A 9677-nucleotide genomic window follows, 5' to 3' on the forward strand; every position below is an offset into this window, starting at 1 on the left:
TTACTATTTTTTTCTCAGTAAACCCATGAGTACAATCAGAAGTAGTTATTCTACCTTCTAGTTTTTGCAGTTTTCATTACTGCCAAAAAAAAAAAAAAAAAGTATGATAGCCACTTGGTCTCTAAGGCATTTGCTTCAACAAACACATCATAAGAGATCATTTATTTAATCATGATATCAAAGCCATGTCATGGATTATTAGTAACTCATTCTTTACTGCCAAGGAGTTAAGCAGTATACCTAAGGCCAAAGGCATAATTGAACCAATTCCAGAATTCTATCTTTTAGGATATATTTCCTGGGACTATTCCTGTTATTACATATTAGGGTCTAGCCAGGAAGGGAATTAAATATAAGGAATTGGTTACATAAATTTTGGGGGGCCCAAAAAGCAAAATAGAAACACTGAGGTAATGCAGAGATCATAAGTGCAGCCACCACCCCTTAGACCAAGGGAATACAAAGTTTAGATTATCAAAGCCTAGAAGCTCAGAGGAGGGAGTCGTGGCTATTCCAGGTACCTCTGAGAAGACAAATAAGCAAAGTACTAAAAGAAGCTGGAGATGGAACAAAATGCTGATGTAGAGGCCTTACTAACAGGAATAGCAAGCAAACAGGCACCAAAACTCCTCCTCCTAACTCCCAATTTCTTTGTAGGGCCTTCTACTTGAGCCTAATAGGCAAAGAATTCTGGGAAATGTAGTTTGCAAATGTAGTTTGCCACATCATCACAGAGCAGAACAGAGAGGTTAAATTTGGAGTGAAGTAACAATAGCCAAGTCCCTGGTACTGTGTCACGTCCCAAGGGAAGATTCCTATTAACCAACCAAATGCCACCATGATATTATACGATAAAAAATCATTGCCATAAACCAGAATGCCTAAAGTCAATGGATCAGCACATTTTCTCCCTGGAGGCAGACCTCCATGAGGGTAAACAAAAAATTTTGACCCTCAGTTCCAATCCAACCTTTACACTTAGAGCTTCAGATATGTGTAAATGCTAACAGCCTCCATGATTCTGATGTCAAAAATCTGGTTTATTTTCTCATTTATAATTAGTCCATCTAGAAAACCACCTGAGCCTTTGCCCTCCAACATCAGGAAAATGGAGACTCCTGCTTCTTCAGTTCTTCAGGTTGCTTGGAAATCTCTCCTTGTGTTTAGCAGGAAAAAAAATATATTTTCCCCAAATTATGTGGCCCGACTAATCAAGACTCTTTCTGACTATAAGTTACAAAAACTTAACACCAATTGGTTTAGGTAAAAAGTAGAAGTCATTAGTCCATGCCAATCAGTCAGTATGTATGTACTACGTACACATGTATCAGTTATTCAGCAGTGAACAGATACAGGGAAAAGCTCTTCACTGTTCTGGCCTGTTGTTGACGTCAGGTGTCTGCCCTTAATACTTATGAGTCTGTCTGTAACCATATAAAAACGACCTACCATCTTATTTTCCACCTACACTCAGGTTTCTGGTTGGGTAAAATACAACATATATTAAGTTAAAAGACAACTGATAAACTGGAGAAACCTTTAGTGATATCTATAACATTAACTAGGAGTTACTATCCAGATAATATCCTTGAGATAAGAGCTCTTTAAATGTCAATCCAAGAGCTCTTCATCCAAGATGAATAACGCAAAAGAATATATAAATGACATGAATAGGCAATTCACAAAATGAGTGAAATATTAAAAACACCAAATTATATCCAGGAGTAAAAGGTATCCACAGATCAATGGTGAAAGCAACATTTTGTCAGCTTAACAATGAGCATCAAATCATAAAATCTGTACTTTTTTGGTCCAATAATTCTACTTCTAATCATTTAGCCTTAGGATGTCATTAGACAAGTGTATGTGTATTAAGGTGTTGATTGTGATGCTTTGTATAGCAGTAAAAGCTAGATATAAGCCTAGTGTCCTTTAAGAACACTACAAACACAGTATTACTAATTTTTTTCATTTCTTTTGAACCGTGTTCCAATATGCTTAGCATGAAGCTGTTACTGATCCTGTTGCTACTTAAACTTCTGATATTTTTTTGGCATTGATTTTTTGCATTACTTTCAATTTTTTAAAACATTGCGTTCAGGTGCTATTTATCTTGATTACTAAGAGGACTTTATTCACTTACTTATTTATTTATTTTGGTGCCCTTTAAATGTGCTGAGGCAAGTGCTTCATTTGCTTCACCCTATTCCCAGCTTTAAGAGAAATGGAGATTAATTTTCCCCACATGTATTAGTTTGCTAGAGCCACAAACTGGATGGCTTAAAAGAAATTCATTGTGTCATGGGTCTAGAATCTAGAAGTCCAAGGTCAAGATGTTGGCAAGCTTGGTTCCTTTTGGGGACTGTGCTACAGGATGTGTTCCATGCTTTTCTCCCAGCTTCTGGTGATTTGCTGGAAGTCTTTGGTGATCCTTGACTCCTAGGATCAAGAACCTGATCGCTGCTTTCATGTTTACATGGTGTTCTCCCTGTGTGTGTGTGTCTGCCTCCAAACTTCCCCTTTTTATAAGGGCACTGGTTGTATTGGATTAAAGGCGCACCCTATTCTAGTGTGACCTCATCTTGACTAATTCCATCTGCAATCACCCTGTTTCCAAATAGTTTACATTCTGAGTTCCTGGGGGGTAGGACTGCAGCATATGAATGTAGGGGTGGGAACACAATTAAACCTATAAAACCGTGTTTAGTAAATTTTCTATACGCTTCAGTCTGACAACCCAGAATCTTTGCTCTGCCTTCAGGAAAGAGCAGGATTGACTTATAGCCTCTGGCTTCCTTTTGACTACAGTTAATTCTATATCTACCCAGAAACAAATACCTTATAGGCAGAGAGATGGGTACCACCTCAGTATTGCCTACTCACCAGTCCATTATTGCTGACTCTTACAACTCAGGCTCTGGAAGAAAAGGAAGTAAACAAGAGTTGAAAAGCCAATGAGCATCATGAACCCTGGGAAATATGGGAAATCCTAGGTACCCTCAGGCTGTCTCCATTCATACACTCATTCTCCTCTCCCTGTCACTCATATACAGTCTTTAAGAAAAGAATGGAAGCATCATGATTTGCATTTTCACTTCCACCTACATCATGGAAGCAAGAGTGAGAAGCCTTAGTTGAGTACATTTACAGACACTTTAGGAAGTAATACAAATGTGTAAACTGAGGCTTGGACCTCACACAGAGTAAGTGGCAGACCCAGGATTGACACAAAGATCTCCTACATCACAGCCCTGACAACAAGAAGCCCTACTGCATGACAGATATAGATCTTTGACCGAATTCTAAGGTTCTGTCAAACCAGACTGAAGCCAGTTGACCAGGGGCAGACCATTACACAGAAGAAGACCCTCCAAACAAACCTTGCTTCCATCCTTTTCTGCTGCTCACAGAGCCTACCCATGTGCTGACCTCCCACCTTCTTCCAACTACCTGGAGTATAGATTTGAAGCTCTCTGTAGCAACACTTCTGCTGAGTCAATAACTCTCTAACAGAGATACTGTAACAGACAAGCTCTTAGTAGGAAACTGGTACAGTATATGTTCCCCAGTCAGTGCGAACATAGTTTTCTAGTGGCGCTCTGGCCACAATCTCACTCAAACTATATTGGTTGGAGTGCTGTGGGGACTCATCGTGAGCCAACAATTATTGTGGAGTTCCTCAGTTGTGTTTGTGCAGAGTCTGTAATCTATAGGCTTCTTCTCTTTGTCAGCAAGACCTTTGCACAGATGGTTGTTCATAACTAGAGTTTGCAAGGGTGATATGTATATTAATGAGTGGAACTCACCAATGTTTTTCACCCTGATATAATTTAATGTTCTAATGATGCCACTTAATGATGTGCAACAGATAACAGAACATGTGTCTCTATAAGTCATGATAATTAATTCAAAGGGTAAACAACTAGAGTATAAATAATGTTGTCCCAAGGCCTAGCAAAAGGGAAAAAGAGGAATGGAAGAAAGAAATGCAAACCTTGAGAGATCTCAAACCATGCTAGGGTATCATTCCCTTCTTGAGGGGATTTGCAGAAAGAAACAGCAACAAAATTAAGAAGGAATAACAAATGGGCCTATCTCCTTATTATTTTTTATGGCTATCTTTTCATGACATCATGAAATTGGACATGGTAGGCCTTAGGAAAATTCGGTCTATGTATTAAAGGATATCCCATGCATACGCAATTATCTGTGCCATGCTAAAGTGTATTAAGCTTTGTCATCACTGAAGTCTTAATTTTCAGGATAATAGAATGAAATGTCCACTCTTAAAGTAATCTTTCCCATCATTGTTGGCTCCTTACAGTTTTACAATACCTACTCTCTCTTTCCATTATGCTTTTGGTCAAAGTATGAGAATTCTGTGACGTAAATTGAGATCATGTTACCACTATCCGCTGTGATTTCCCAGGGCCTGTCATAATCTTGGACTCTAACCTTCAAGAGATACACAGCTTATTATTTAAGTCTTTTAGTGAAAATCACTATAGAATCATTTTGGAGCTTTAAAATAGACCATACAACCAAAAATTAAGCATAAAAATATGTCTTTGATGTTAAATTTTACTCTAGTAGAGAAGACATTTGTTCATTACCAACTGTGCTCATCTCTGCTCTCTATATTATTTCTGATGGGATATCTACAAGAACATTCAGGAAACTAACACTTACATGGAACAGTAGGTCCACCCTTGGAGTATATTCTCTAGACTACCCTTGTTACTTACAAAGAGGGTTACATACTCAATCTACTCCTGTTTCCTGTAATCTTCACCTCTTTACTCCTTCCCTTCTAGGATAATAGAGGTGTGACTACCCACATCCAAGGTGGAATTTACAAAATAGAAAGTAAAATGTGCCTAGCTTAAAAAAAAAAAGAACATGTGGTATACTAAAAATGGAAACCTACATGAAACAAAATAATTCACTACTGAGCTTTAGTTATGATTCAACTATTTATAAAATTATATTTAAAAATAATTTTCAGTTATTATTAGAAGTAATATATCTATAATTATGGGAGTAAGGTCCTGGACCTTCAGGTCCTGCCACTGCCCCATCAGCAGCAAGCAAAGTAATTGGTGACCTACAGATCATGAACATTAATAATAGGTTCTTTAGAAAAAATATTATACTCATTCTTCCTATTTGAAAGGGAAAACACTACCTCATCACTTAGTAAGTGCTGTTTTTAAAAAATTATAAACATCTTGGTGAAAGAATAGCAATTTTCCCGATAGAAAATGAACAAACACCTACAGTCACTAATAGCAGAACCAGCCCTTTCTTCCTAAGTGTCAAGTCCTTCCAGAGTCTTCTAGAATACAACATGAACATAGATAAACTCTGGCAGGTAGAACCTTTGGAAGTATTATGCAGTTCGACCTATTGGCATGAATATGTAATGAAATGCTCAATACCAGCTCAAAGGCACACATTCTTGTAAAGGTTCATATATTGGTCAAGAACTTGTCACTTTCCCACATTCTATTATCTCTTAAAGTTCAATGCCACACTACTTACCATTAGAACCTCCCATGGTAAACACTAGGATATGAAAAGGTAGGATGGGGATGGGGGCATCTCACAAAATGGTTGCCATCTGCAGTTCTGAGATATTGTCCTGCTTAGGGAATGGGAAGTCTCAGTGACCTCATCTTCTTTCTGAGGTATTCTGGCATCTCATGGAGTCAGCCATTAGCACTGGAAAAAAGGCTCCAGAAAGATAAAAATACTCCTGACATCATGTCACAGGTATGTTACTGAGATATATATGCGGCCTTCCCAAGGTTTAGTTTTTTTAAAAAATCAAAATCACATAAAAACAGTACAGAAAGACAAAAGGGAGGGGACCACAGACCAAGGTGGGTTCAAAATAGCCCCTATCTTCAGACTTCTGTTGCTTAAACTGAATTCTAGCTTTTCTACTTGGAAAACCTCTCCTTTCAAACTTAATCCAGATATAGAAAAGAAAACACATCTGCCACTCTACCCACCTTATGCCAAACCCTTTCTTCTCTCAGAGGAAAGAGGAATTGCTAACCAGATTGATACGGCTCAAAATATTCATTTGGCCACACTTAAAAGTATGAGAATTCACTGTGCATTTAAAGCGCGTAAAGCGCACACAGATTCTCTCTTGGCTTTCTTCTTGGCGCTGGGCATGTAAATAGGCATGAAATTGCTGCCAAGAAAGGGCAGGTCCTGCCAGGTCTTAGGGAGCTGGCCATTACTGCTCACTGCCATAATTTTTGGCTGCCCAGAGGGTCGTACTGTGACAAGATATAGACTGGGGTTGGGAGCAGCATGTGGGAGACCCTGCTTAGGCTTACAGCAATGCCTTTAAAAGAACCACCGGTAAACTAGTAAACTGGAGTATGCCCAGAGGTACACACAGGTACAAAGGTCACCCTCTGAGAAACACTAATGTAGGATATGAGGATCCGATAAAGAGCCCTGGGCCACCTACGTCTCCCCTTGTCCTCAGCTCTTGCTGAAAAATGAATTGTGAAGCAGGAAGCAGCCATGGAGTAAGGCAGAGGCTGGTTCTGCAGGCTAATCAGACCTGAGTCTTCCACGGGAACATGCGGTGTAGGTCATCTTCTGCTGGGCCATGGAGCTCAGCGGGAGGCCTTCCCTCTCCCTACTGCCTCACACCAGCCTCAGGCTAGCCCTTCTAGAAACTTTCGCCACCCAAGCTGTCTGTGTTCCTCATGACTCCATAGCACTAGATTAACAAGACCCGTGGAGCAGAGAAGGGGACGCACAATACTGCTCCAGGCCCTGTACCCTCCACCCCACCCCAAGGACTGCCCACTTCCTAGAACTAATTAGAAAGAGTACAATCAATAATACATTAGCCAGCCTTTTGAAAATTCTTATGGGTCAGCAGGCATGGCTTCTGCTGAATTTTACACTTGAGAAATGAACCAATTCTTGCTTTTATTTCAAAAGTCAGAGTAATAAGGGAAATACTTCTTTCTTTTCTAGGAAATTCATTTAAAAATTGGCATTTCACATATAATATCATTTACAGTAAGTCTGGAGCTAAAGTAAAAAGAACAATGTTTTCTAAGAATCATCCTGTTGATCTGTGAAAATCCTCAGGTATTAATTGTAATTAATAATATCTCCCCCTGGGGCTCCTGGGTGGCTCAGTCAGTTAGGTGTCCGACTTCAACTCAGGTCATGATCTCACAGAACGTAAGTTCGAGACCCACATTGGGCTCTGTGCTGACAGCTTGGGCCTGAAGCCTGCTTTGGATTCTGTCTCCCTCCCTCTCTGGCCCTCCCATGCTTGCACTTGCTCTCTCTCTTTCTCAAAAAAAAAAAAAAAAAAAAAAAAAAAAAAAATTAAAACATAATGATGAAAAATATTCTCTCTCTCCTATCAGCAATAACAGTCACATAATATGGTGATTCTGATAAAATGTTGTTCAAATATGTACCCACCTGAAATATTAAAATTTTTAAAGTGGGAGAGAAACAGAAGTGTTCCAAGATACAATGAATATATTCATTGCTGCATTTTTGAAATAGCAAACTCCTGGAATCAAAAGCAAGATATCCATCAATAGGGGACTAGATAAATGAATCACAGTACATGCACAAAGTAGTATTACATTCTCCTCCTAGCTTTTTTCTTTAGCTAAATTTTATATCTTGAAGATCTTTAAGCCATAAAAAAAAAAACTATGTAGATGTATGTCTGTTGTTCTGAAAATCTCAAAGACATATCATTAATTTTGTTTTTAAAGGTAGCATGATCCTATTGGTGTAAATTGCTCTGAGTATGTGTGCATGCTTGCATGCATGTGTCTGTCTGTCCGTGTGTCCTCAGGAAGGTATATTCACTCATTCAACAAACATGCCTTATGCCCTCTTACGTGCCAGGCACTGCTTTTTTCTAGATATTATGGAAACACAGGAAAAAGACAAAGTCCTTTGTCTCATGAATTTACTTGTGCATGGGAGAGAAAGATAATAAACATTTAAATGGATAGATACTTTCAGAGAGTGACCAGTGCCATAAAGAAAATAAAACACACTAATGGATACATTGTATAAATAGGCTGAGGAAAGCCCTGAAAGTCAGATCCAGGAGTCTTTTAAGCAGTGAAACCCATCCAGTGCAAGAACCTCAGACAATACAAAGCCAGTGAGGTGAAATGGGCTAAAAGGAGACAACAGAAAAAGTTAAAGAAGCAATCATGATGAGTCTTTCAGACCATGTGAAGAAGTTTATATTTTATTCTATATGCAGCAGGAAACTAATGAAGCTAAGGTTGAAGGGAGAGGGGAGGTGAGTCAAAATGACTTACATATGCTAAAAAGTACATAAACACTCCCCATGCCAGTCCCCAGGATGCATTAGAAACACCTAATATTGAAGGAGAAAGCTTTCTTTATTTTTTGAACTATATGCATATAATATCTGAATTGTTTTGCAAAAGAGAGACAGAAAGAATGCAAGTGGGGCAGGGGCAAAGGGAGAGGAAGAGAGAATCTTTAAAAAAAAATTTTTTTTTAAATGTTTATTTATTTTTTAGAGAGAGAAAGACAGAGTGTGAGCAGGGGAGGGGCTCAGAGAGAGGGAAACACAAAATCTGAAGCAAGCCTCAGGCTCTGAGCTGTCAGCACAGAGCCCGACATGGGGCTTGAACTCACAAACTGTGAGATCATGACCTCAGCGGAAATCAGACACTTACCCGACTGAGACACCCAGGCGTCCTGGGAGAGAATCTTAAGTAGGCTCCACGCCCAGCACCCTGCTTGAGATTCTTTCTCTCTCCCTCTGCCCCTCTCCCCCTCTCATGCATGCACTCTCTCTCTCAAAAATAAAATGTAAAATAAAATAAAAATAAAAATAAAATAAAATAAAACAAAATAAAATAAAATAAAATAAAATAAAATAAAATAAAAAATATATATTTGCCACTCTGGAAGGTATAAGGCAGCATATCAATGTTAATTTAATTTACATTTTTTAAGGTGTTTTTGTTTTTGTTTTTTACTTTGAGAGAGAGAATGTGTGTGCATGTGTGCACGAGTGGGGGAGGAGCAGACGGAGAGGGAGAGAGAGAATCCCAACCAGGCTCCTTCCTGTCAGCACAGAACCCAATGTGGGGCTCAATCCCACAAACCAAGAGATCATGACCTAAGCCAAAATCAAGAGTTGGACACAACCCATTAAGCCACCCAGGTGCCCCTAGTTTGCATATTTATGACTATGACTATTGCATTAGAGCATCTTTTAATATATTTATCAGCTGTTTGGATTTGCCTTTGTGACCTGAAGATTTATATCCTTTGTTTATTTCTCTATTGGGTTGTCTTTTTGTCAAATTATAAAAGCTGTATATGGGGCACCTGGGTGGCGCAGTCGGTTAAGCGTCCGACTTCAGCCAGGTCACGATCTCGCGGTCGGTGAGTTCGATACCCGCGTCAGGCTCTGGGCTGATGGCTCAGAGCCTGGATCCTGTTTCCGATTCTGTGTCTCCCTCTCTCTCTGCCCCTCCCCCGTTCATGCTCTGTCTCTCTCTGTCCCAAAAATAAATAAAAAACGTTGAAAAAAAATTTAAAAGCTGTATATTATAGTTATTAACCCTTACTAAATTCATCATCTGCTTTGTAAATAGTTGTTCCAGATCTAATGACTA

Source organism: Prionailurus viverrinus, chromosome A2 (genome assembly GCF_022837055.1).
Source record: "Prionailurus viverrinus isolate Anna chromosome A2, UM_Priviv_1.0, whole genome shotgun sequence".
Taxonomy (NCBI): Eukaryota; Metazoa; Chordata; class Mammalia; order Carnivora; family Felidae; genus Prionailurus; species Prionailurus viverrinus.